We start from the raw sequence: 9779 nt of genomic DNA, 5'->3' as shown, positions 1-9779 counted from the left end.
TTTATTCCTCAAAGAGCTTTAATTCAGCCTATTTTGAGGTTTTAATAAATAAAGTGACTGTGTCTAATTAGTTTATGGCAGAGACTAGTGGACTGTTCATCACACTTGTTTTCCTTCCTCCTGGAGACACAGCTGAACTACATTTCCCAGCTTCCCTTGCAGTTAGGTACAGTTAGCTGTGACTGAGCACTGGCCAGTGGAATGTAGTTGGATGCTATGTGGGTCACTTTCAGGCTTGACTTGTTAGGACTTCCCATGTGATCCTCTACTCTGAGGTGGCAAAGTCTTTGTCAGTCTGAATCCCTCTGACTCTGTGGAGCAGAGACACAACCCATATCCCCAAAGTACAGCTGACTGGGCTTTGAGAGAGCAATCAGCTTTGAATGTTTAAACCACTGAGATATAAGGGCAACTACCATTACATTACCCTAAGTAATGTACAGGATAGGGAATGGAAACACTATAGAATAGAAGCAACAGAAACACATAAGTGATCATTATATTTATAAAAATAGAAACAGCAGAGGTATGAAGGCATACTTGGGCTCACCCATTGTAGTGATCTGAACCAGTCCATTTTCAAAATATTATGCAGCAGCTGACTACATGCTGGGAAATAATTGAAATGGGGCCTTAATAAGAAAAAAACAAAAATAATAAACAACCTGACTATAAAAATGTTCAGTTCAAAAACCATTAATTAATGAAGAAAGACACTTCCTTATTTATAATTCAATTAAAAAAGGTCTTATTGCTCTTTTACTTACTGTGGCAACTTATTAAAGTGGCAGGAGGAGGGAGAGGGAAGAGAAAGAAAGGGGAGATGTAAGGGAATAGCTTTGTCTAACTGAGCTTTTCTGGTTCAGGACGTGATCCAGATAGGGTGGAGTGGGGTCATATTGGGTGTGAACCCTTTGGGAAAAGGGGCACTGTACCACCCTAGGGAGTATATATTTAGCAACTTTTCCAAGAAGAGCCCTTGTGTACTCTGGAGTGAGAAATGATCCTTGAGCACCATTAAACTGGAGCATAGCGGGATGGTGTGAGATACATAATTAATGGAATGATAAAACATGAAAACCTGTTCCTGAAAGCAATCAGGCAAAAAAGAAGAAAAAAAAGGTTTTTGGTGCTAAGTGAATATTGAGCATCCCTTCTGCTCTTCTTATCATAGTATCAAAGCTTCCTTTATTTTAATACAATTATATTAGAAAGCCCAGTGGAAACAAATGATGTGACTGTAACTATGGTAACCATGTAACGTGTAGTCTGAACCAGACACTTTTGAAGTGAAAGGGGGAAGGTCTAAAATAAGTAGAGTATTTATTTGTTGACCAGTGATTTGGTTTTGTTATATTGATGGATCTAAAAAGAGTTTTATTGGAAATAAAATCTTTCAAAAATAAAAGTAATATATGTGTGCATATATTACAGCAAAATGAAAACATTTTTATATTGATAATTTTGACATTAAAAGTAATAGAAGCAGGACAATTATTCTTTATATATTTTTATTGATGTATATATAACATTTGATTAGTTTCAGGTATACAACATAATTATTCATATTTATAATTTACACATTTTTATTAGTTTCTTAGCTGTATCTCTTCTTTAAGACTGTGTCACTGATGTTTATCTAAAGAATGTATTTTAATTGGTGTTACTGTTTTTAATTATTTTTTCATAAAATTGGCTGTAATTTTCTTTAAAGTTGCATTTTTGTGGTTAATTTGAAATTGTTGACATATCAATCAACTCTACCACTAGATCATAGTATTGCGAATTGCAAATTTATTCTCTTTATAGATTTGGAACAAATTCTGCAAAATTAGGGAAACTCTAATCACTATTTTTGTGGATACTGAAATGTGTAAGTATTTAAGCCTGAGTAACTCTTTATAGGTACTATAATTTTGGCTCCAGGTGTCTTCAACAAATATTTTACAAGAAAAGCTTATCCAAAAAGTCTCTTTTTTAATGATTCTTTTGAATGTCATCAAATTTAGATGCTGTAAAATTATAAGATCTATCAATTTTAATTCTCTTAGTGAAGAATATATGGATTTATCCAGTTGATAATAGGAGGGCCACCCAAAGGGTCTTCCTACAGGGTATCCCAACACATAATTTCAAAGTTAAATCATGTACATGATCTGAGGTCTCATGATTTATTTTGTTTGGTTTCTCACTTGCATTTGTATGGATATGTTTTAATGATTTCTGTCTGGAGGCCTTGTTTTAATCATTACAATTTGTTAAAAGTTTAAATATTTTGGTTCTCAATTTCTTGAATACTTTGATTAAAGGTTTTCAATAGGTTTTGGAAAAGTGCAACCAAAATGTACAGAACTCTTTGCACTTTAACAAAAATCCTATACCACTGGGAGATTCAAAAGCTCAAACATTTCTAAAATCTGATGGATGAGGGTAGAAAAGAAAGGAAGCATGTATTGCCATGCTGATTATTAGTATTATTGTTTGCATGCAACATTGTCTTCATCACAGAAATTTTGTAGTTCAGTTATGCTGTGTGTATATAGAAACATATCTGAAGTTTTGACAGCTACAGCTTCTGTTTTTATGGGTAGAATACTCCTGTTTGTTGAGCACAACCATAAATAATGTATGTAGCAAACCACTTCCAGGAACCTATTTTTTCCATAAGTTTCCTAATGAAATAATGCCATTGTTTGTAATCACGGCACTCCATGAAATAAAAAGTACATATATTGCACATAAAAACAAAACTTTCATCTTTCATGTTGAATTTTACAGCTGAATTTGTAATAGTATTCACAGCATCAGACGTTTCACCTTCAGCAGAATGAACATCCAACCTTTACTCTGATTTCATGAAATAGATGGAAAAATAAGATCATCATTGGCACTGGTTGTTCTGTTTGAAACATCTGAAATCGTTCATATAAACCTGGCATCATTTAACTGTGAAGTTTATTTCTTCTAATTGACCTGACACACTAGCTATAACGTTATGTGCACTAGAACATTTGGAACTGAAAGTGAGCACATGGGTGGGAGCCTCAAGATGGCAGAGTAGGAAGACAAGGTAGAAACCTCATCCCACACACACACAAAAGAAGCAACTATAGCAAATACAACTAAACCTGAAAATGGACTGAAGACTGCAGAATGGACCATCTACACCTGGGGAAGAAGAGAAGACCACACAGAAAAGGGTAAAATGGCAGAGCTGTGACCAAGCTGGAATTCAAGCCTTCCCCCCACCCCAGCCTACAAGTGGGAGGAAGAGGAATGGAGTGGGGAGGAAATAGGTGCCCAGGAACTCTGCACACCTGGACCTTGAGATCTGCTCCAGGAACATGACATTGGGTTCTGGTGATAAGCAGGACTGGACACCAGGGACAGTTGGAACACTCTGGGAGGCTAAGACACCAGCCACCTGTGGAGAACATGCATGCTCCACTGGTCCTGCTGAGACCTAACACAGAGGCAGCAGTTTGAAAGGCTTGCCAGCAGTGAGAGGGGAGCTAGAAGGGTGAGGGCTGGACAGAGGTGTCTCTGCAGGAGAAAGGGAAGGTGGACAATACCTCCCCAGATATCCCTTGGCCCAGGAGGTCAAGCACTCTCAGAAGCCCCATGTGCTCCATTCTCCTTGCTGGCAGCTCAGCCCTGAGGTGTCACCCTGTGTACTGTCACTGAGCCAGCCCACTCAGCCCAGCAACATCTGACTTTGCTGCCTGGCAGGCACAGGGAGACTCTCCCAGCTTTCACAGTCATGTTTCTGACCAACTGGGGAGATACCTGCAGGAGTCAGCTTCAAAAGCTCCTACCTTCCCACAAGTGGCCAAGCTGGGTGCTGTGTGCCTCAGTGCTACTAGAGGACACCCAGAGGACTTGCTGTTGTAGCAGCTGTGTGCTGCTGGGGCATGACTAGCTGCCTCTGCCACCATGGGGGCCTTCTACTCCCCAACTTGCTACCTGTGCTCACAACCAGGCACCCATGGTACCATCCACCATGCAACTGACTTCCTACGTGCACTCCCAGAATGTGATTGGTGACCGTTGCTGCATGCCTGCTGCACCCCCCACAGAATGGCACACTGCCAGTGCTGAGCACCCAACGGCTCCACAACCGGGTGACTTGCCACCACTGTGAGCCTGTGCACCCTGCCATTGTGTAACTCGCCCTGCAACTGCCCCACCCACCCTGTTAACCCAGCAGCCCTGCCATCATTGCCGGGCAGGGAGAGAGAAGCCCCACCCACAATGATCCTAGCAGAAACCACTGCTCTAATCACAGGCCCAGCTGAGGCAAACCACCAGCCTCAACAGACTGAGATAAACCACTGCTGACAGACAGACAGAAAGGCGACCTAGCATATTGCCCACCAACAGCAACTGGGGCTCCACAGCAAAGCAGAATCAGATACTGGAAAGAGTCCTGAGCTTCTGAGGGCACCTTCTTCATAAAGCCATTACTCTCTAGATCAGGAAGCATATCAGATCCATCCATACACAAAGGAAGAAATACAGAAACCCTGACAAAATGAGGAGGCAGAGGAATATAAAAAAACTATTTAAAAAAAAGTACAGGATAAGACACCAGAAAGAGGGCCAAATGAAATGGAGATCACCAATCTTCCTGATAAAGATTTCAAAGTAAAAGTCATAAGTATGCTCACTGATCTGAAGATCTCAGGGAGGACTTTAACAAAGAGACACAAGAGCTGAAGAATACAATAACAAATGAAACACAAAATGGAGGGAATTAATAACAAATTGTGCAAGTAGGGGAGACAGTCGACATGGAAATCAGAGAACAGGAACCCAGTGAAGCTGAGGAACAGAGATAAAAAATAGTTTCTAGGAATGAAAGAATGATAAGAGAGCTGTGCAACCAATGCAAATGAAACAATATTCACATAATAGAGGTACCAGAGGAGAAAAGGGAGACAAAGGCATAGAAAGTCTCTTTGAGGAAATAATTATTGAAAATTTCCCCAGTTTGGGTAAGGAAATAGACACTCACGTCAAGGAACCCCAGGAAGACAACACTGAGACATATAATAATTAAAGTGGCAGAGATTAAAGATAAAAGAGAGTACAAAAGCAGCCAGAGAGAGAAAAAAGACTACTTATAAAGGAAACCCCATCATGCTACCAGCAGACTTCTCAGCAGAAACTTTAGAGTCCAGAAGGGAGTGGCTTGAAATATTTAATGTACTGAAACAGAAGGACCTTCAACCAAGAATCCTCTACCCAGCAAGATTATCATTTAAATATGAATCAGGGATTAAACAATTTGCAGATAAATGACACCTCAAAGAATTTATAACAACAAAACTAGCATTACAGGATACGTTAAAGTGACTGCTGCAGATGGAAATGATCCTAAGTCTAAATAGTTTTGATTATGACATCTAATACATAAAATGTGAAGAAGGAAAAAGAAGAAAAAACCTTTAGATTTTGTTTGAAACAGAGCAACCAGCAACTTAATATATACTGTTATATAGTCAGGAAGATATTCTTGAACCTTTGGTATCCACAAACATAAAGCCTGTAAAAGATACACAAAAAATTAAAAAAGAGAAATCCAACCACAACATTAAAAAAAACATGAAATAACAAGGAAAGTATATAAGAGAGGAAGAAAGAAACAGGAAGGAGCTAAAAAAACAAACAGAAAACAGCTAATAAAATGGCAATAAGTACATACCTATCAAAAATTACCTTAAATGTAAATGGACTGAATGCACAGACCAAAAGACATAGAGTGGCAGAATGGATAAGGAAACAAGACCCATCTATAATTGCCTACAGGAGACTCATTTCAGACCCAAAGACATACAAGCTAAAAGTGAAGGGATGGAAGAAGATATTTCATGCAAATAATATGGAAAAAAAAGCAGGAGTAGCAGTACTTATATCAGACAAAATAGATTTCAAAACAAAGAAAGTAATGAGACAAAGAAGGACACTACATAATGATAAAGGGGTCAGTCCAACAAGAGGATATAACCATTATAAATATCTACACACCCAACATAGGTGCACCTAAATATGTAAAACAAATACAGAATTAAAGGGGGAAATCACAACACATTCATTGTAGACTTTAACACACCACTCACATCAATAGACAGAGCAACAGACAGAAAATAAATAAGGAAACAGAGGCACTGAACAATACATTAGATCAGATGGACTTAAAAGACATCTACATTTCAAACAATATTGCTTCTCTCTCACTTACCAACTTTACATTTCCCTGTATGGCCCCGGAAGATGACTGGTTAGCCAGAGACGGGTAAGATTCCTCAAGGGAGGAACAACCTAAGACAGGCACAGTCGCAGGGGGGTCATCAGGTGAGAAATTGGGGATCAACAGAGGTGAGGCTTAGAACCTCACCCCCCCTGTTTTGAGAGAAATCTTCTGCATCTGTGGATGTTTTGTTGCCCTTGTCTAGCTTGGATTAACACATAGTCTACAGGCACACACCTGATCATCTACATTTGCCCTCTTACAGCACTAAACTATGTTTTCTACCTTTATCTTGCATCTACCTACCACTTCAGCATTCTATTACAAATAATAATAATAAGGGAGAAATGTGGGATTCACATATAAATAAAGTATAAAAATCAAACAAATATTCATATTTGACCTGATTGTTTATAGTTCATAATGTGTGATCAAAACCGAAAGTTTCTGTGATGACTGCCCTTGCACTGTTCACCATGTAAGAACTTATTCACTATGTAAGAATTTGTTCACCGTGTAAGAACTTGTTCGTTATGCTTCAGAAGATTGGAGACTGACGAAAATTAGGCTTGGGTGGATTGATGATTGTGCATTGAGTCCCCTATACAGAATTTTATTGTTGTTAACAACCATTTGATCAATAAATATGAGAGATGCCCTCTCAAAAAAAAAAAGACATCTACAGAACACTCCACCCCAAAACAGCAGGATACATATTTTTCTCAAGTGTACATGGAACATTCTCCAGAATAGATCACATACTAGGTGACAAAAAGCCTCAGTAAATTGAAATTGTATCAAGCAACTTCTCAGACCACATTGATAAGAAACTAGAAATAAATTATACAAAGAAAATTAAAAAGCCTACAAACATGGAGGTTGAACAACATGCTTCTAGAAAATAGTAGATCTATGACCAAATTAAAACAGAAATAGCAATACATGGAGATACATGAAAACAAAAATACAACAGTTCAATATTTGTTCAATGCCACAAAGGCAATTCTAAAGAGGGTAGTACATAGCAATACAGTACAGCCCTACCTCAAGAAATAAGAACAATCCCAAATAAACAGTCTAAACTTACAACTAAAGAAACTAGAAAAAGAAGAACAAATGAAAACCAAAGATAATAGAAGGGGGGAAATAATAAAGATCAGAGTAGAAATAAATACTATAGAGAAGAATAAAACAATAGAAAAAAATTAATGAAACTAAGAGCTGTTTCTTTGAGAAAATAGATAAGCCCCTAGCCAGACTTATCAAGAAAAAAAGAGAGTACACAAATAAATAAAATCAGAAACAAAAAAAGGAGTAGTCACAATGGATACCACAGAAAGAATTATTAGAGAATACTATGAAAAATTATATGCCAATAAGTTGGACAAGCTAGAAGAAATGGACAACTTCCTAGAAAAATAGAACTTTCCAAGACTGACCCAGGAAGAAACAGAAAATCTGAACAGAACAATTACCATCAATGAAATTAAAATGATAATCAAAAAACTCCCCAGAAATGAAATTCCAGGACCTGATGGCTTCATAGCTAAATTCTACCAAACATTTAAAGGAGAGCTAATACCCATCCTTCTGAAAGTATTCCAAAAAGTAGAAGAGGGAAAACTTCCAAACTTCTATGAGGCCAGCATCTCTCTAATACTAAAACCAGGCAAAAACCCTACAAAAAAAATCATAGACCAATATCCCTGATGAACATAGATGCAAAAATCCTCAACAAAATATTAGCAAACTGAATTAAAAATACATCAAAAGGATCATTCATCAGGACCAAGTAGGATTTATTCCACATAGAGAGGCCCAGCTGTCAGCCAGTACCAATTATCAAACATGAGTGAGACCATCTTAGGCCAGCAGTTCTCAATATGCTGTCTGGTGACTACTCTTGGTGGTCCCTGAAACCTTTCCAGGGGGTCCATGAGATCAAAACCATTTTCATAGTAATACTAAGATATGTGCCTTCTTAGCTCTCATTCTCTTACAAGTGTACATTAGAGTTTTCCATATGATACATAATGTGTGATGATATCACTGCTCTTATGGCTGATAGAAAATGTGTTCTTACATATTCTTATCTTTACAAAGTTTCTATCTTTTAATATGGTAAACACCAATAGATATAACCCAGTTAAATGAAACCTCTATATGATCCTCACCCAGATGACACAGATGAGTGACCCACATGAGTGACCCCAGACTAGACAAGCAGAACAACCACTCAGCTGAGCCCAACCCAAATTGCTGATGCGTATACTCATGAGCAAACAAAATGGCTGTTGTTGTAAGTCACTAAGTTTTGGAATGGTTTGTTAGGCAGTAATAATAACTGCTACACTTCCCTTAGGCGCTTTAGTCTGAGAGTACTTCATTTTATCAGCTAGTACTCTATATGCTGTCCTTGATTTGTAATAAATCTGTGTCTGGAAAAGATTGGAAAAGAAGCAGTTGGCTATTAGTAACCATGTCTAATATTTAATTACTTGTTAAAGGGAGAGTTCTATTTATTGCCTTTGGGTCTCAAATGCTACTGTATAAGACCATCACAGAAGCTAGAGTTAAAAGATAGAAGTCTACTAAATCCATACAGCTTATTTAACTGCATCTCTTAATAGTATTAATTCTAAAATAGTCAAACTTACAAAATTAGAGAGTAGACTGATGGTTTCCAGGGGCTGGGGGGAGTTAGAAATAAGGTGATGTTGGTCAAAGGGTACAAAGCCTCATTTATGCAAGATGAATAAGTTATAGAGATACAATGTACAGCATGGGGACAATAGTTAACAGTACTATATTGTATATTTGAAATTTGTTAAGAGAATAGATCTTAAATCTCACCACACACACACAGTGATATCTATGTAGAGATGATAGATATGTTAATCAGATGGATGTGTTGATATCACAGATGGATGTGAAAAACATCACATTGTATACCTTAAATATATACTTTGTAAATGTCACAGATGCCTCAATGAAGCTGTTAAAAATAGTACCACTTCATTAAAAATGAAAAATCCAGAATTAATGCTACGTTTGACAGGATACTAGGACAATAGATGCAAACTGGACTGCCCCAGGCCAAGGAGTATGTATAGTTATTTTAGCTCTAATCTACCATCAACTGGAGATACAGCCTTAATGATCCTGTCTGTGGTGGTGGTGATGATTTTGAACTACACCATGAGAAGCCATGAGAAGTAGCATTAAATAAAATTATAAGTAGGTTGAAGTCATTAAAACATCAATTAGGTTAAAGGAAAAAAGAATGGTCATATGGCATTTAAAGCATTGAGAGAAGAATTTTGGACACTTTGTGAGCAGGAGGGAATCAAATATAGCTGGCAGAGAGTAGGCTCTAGCATCAGCCAACATGGGTTTGAATTCTGATGAATCTACCACTTCATAGTAGGGATTCTGGTCACATCATTTAACTCTATATGCTTCCTTTCCTCTCACCTATATCATGGGAAAAATAACCACCTCACAGAGTCCATCTAGGCTGACATGTGTA

The sequence above is a fragment of the Manis pentadactyla genome, chromosome X (assembly GCF_030020395.1).
Source record: "Manis pentadactyla isolate mManPen7 chromosome X, mManPen7.hap1, whole genome shotgun sequence".
NCBI classification, from domain to species: domain Eukaryota; kingdom Metazoa; phylum Chordata; class Mammalia; order Pholidota; family Manidae; genus Manis; species Manis pentadactyla.
This window is presented reverse-complemented; position numbering follows the sequence as displayed.